We start from the raw sequence: 1,712 nt of genomic DNA on the forward strand, positions 1-1,712 counted from the left end.
CAGAGCTGTGAACCTATGGAACAAAGAGGCAGCTTCTGGGGCAGCTTGTCTGGGCCTCTGGTGCTCAAGGGCACTTCACCCCTAAGTAGTCCGGGGAGGTTGAGCTGGAGAGAGTTTTGCAGCTTGAAAGTTGTTTACCCCACAGAAGATCTGAGCCAGTACGCAATCAGCATCCATGCTTTCCCCTTTCCCTGGAGACAAAAAGCAGTTTTCAGCTTCTCTAATCTCTCCTTTAACTTCCTAGCAGGAAAGCTAGATAAACTTAAATAAACATGTCTTTTAAGGCAACTCAAGTCTTCCTAAAGGTAATGACCCTGTGTAGCTGGCCTGCTGGTGCCTGTTTAACTCAAGATGGCCTTTAGCTCTCACACTGATAGTGTTGCCGGATCCTAAGTTCAGAAGCTCTCTTATTGTTCAGGCTCAAGAAGGGAGGTCTGTCCTCCTTCCCTGACCTCTCCTGGCATGAAACAGAAATCACTTATCCTAGTTTTATCACCATCTAACTTCCAGCAGCCACAGAAGTCCTCTTGCCCCGAGCCCACACTGCAGTGTGCACCCCAACCCCTGCAGTGAATAGTTACACAAGAAGCCTCTGGTTTGGCCAGAGCTGCAGTTCTCGGATGGATGTTTGTGTCTGAGAACCTAAGTTCCTCATTACTTTCCTGGTCAGCAACGTATGTTCTGCAGCCAAGTGCCCAAAATCTCCCCCAATACTGTGATTCTCCTGTCCCTAATCCTAAAGTCCCACAAGTATAGGGAAACATTGGAGACCTTCCAAGACCAGATGGTGATAACAGTCGGGCTACGCTCCCTGCAGGGCTCCCTGCAGGGCCCCCTCCTGCCAGGCCCCAGTGCAAGGATCTCTCCCCATGCCTTGGCTCCCTGCCCTGTTCACAGTGCTCCCTGCCCTCGACATTTGACACTTAGTCGTGCACCTGTTGTAGTTCTTGTTATTATTTAGAGTGGGAGATTCAAGAGTTTTGTCAAGGGAAGAGATTGAATTATGTCATAGGCTACTGATGTCCATGTGTTCCTCCAGAGGAAGTTACAGCAATTGATACTCATAACACTGGGAGTTCATGCCTGAGAATCCCATATGTGCAAATGGCTCTGTGGGGTTCTTGAGGGTCAAGGTGGCAGGAGAGGGAGATAGGAAGTAAGGCGAGCTTGGAAGGATTGGCCAAAAACACTAAATTATCTCCTGTTTCAGGATGTGAGCTTCCAAAGGGCTAGGCCTGATAAGCAGTATATATAATAAGAAAACTCATCTAGGTTCATATTGATTTTTTTTTTAAATTTACTTTTAAAAGATTTTATTGGGGAATTGGGGGAGGGAACAGCGTTGGGGAATTGAGGAAGGGGAACAGACAAGTTGCTGTCCTTTTGTTTTTCAGTCTAGTTGTGGAGGACGTTGCTTCACTGGCCCATGTTGGTATTGTGATCATTGTTCTCTTCCTGGCTGAGGCAGATCTGTCACTGTCCATTAGACTGCTGCTCACAGCGGCTCTCAGCAGCTCGTGCTGGCTGCTGGCTGCTGGCCGCTCACGCTGGCTGCCAGCCAATCACGCTAGCTCACGGTAGCCCACTGCAGCCTACGCAGTCGTGGAGACTCACAGCAGCCCAGCTCCAGGTCACCATCTTAGCTGTAGAGGGCGCAGCGTCACTGGCCTCATGTGGGATCCGAACCGGGACCCTCTGGCGTCCCAAGCCAG

The sequence above is a fragment of the Hipposideros armiger genome, unplaced genomic scaffold, assembly GCF_001890085.2.
Source record: "Hipposideros armiger isolate ML-2016 unplaced genomic scaffold, ASM189008v1 scaffold_9, whole genome shotgun sequence".
Taxonomy (NCBI): Eukaryota; Metazoa; Chordata; class Mammalia; order Chiroptera; family Hipposideridae; genus Hipposideros; species Hipposideros armiger.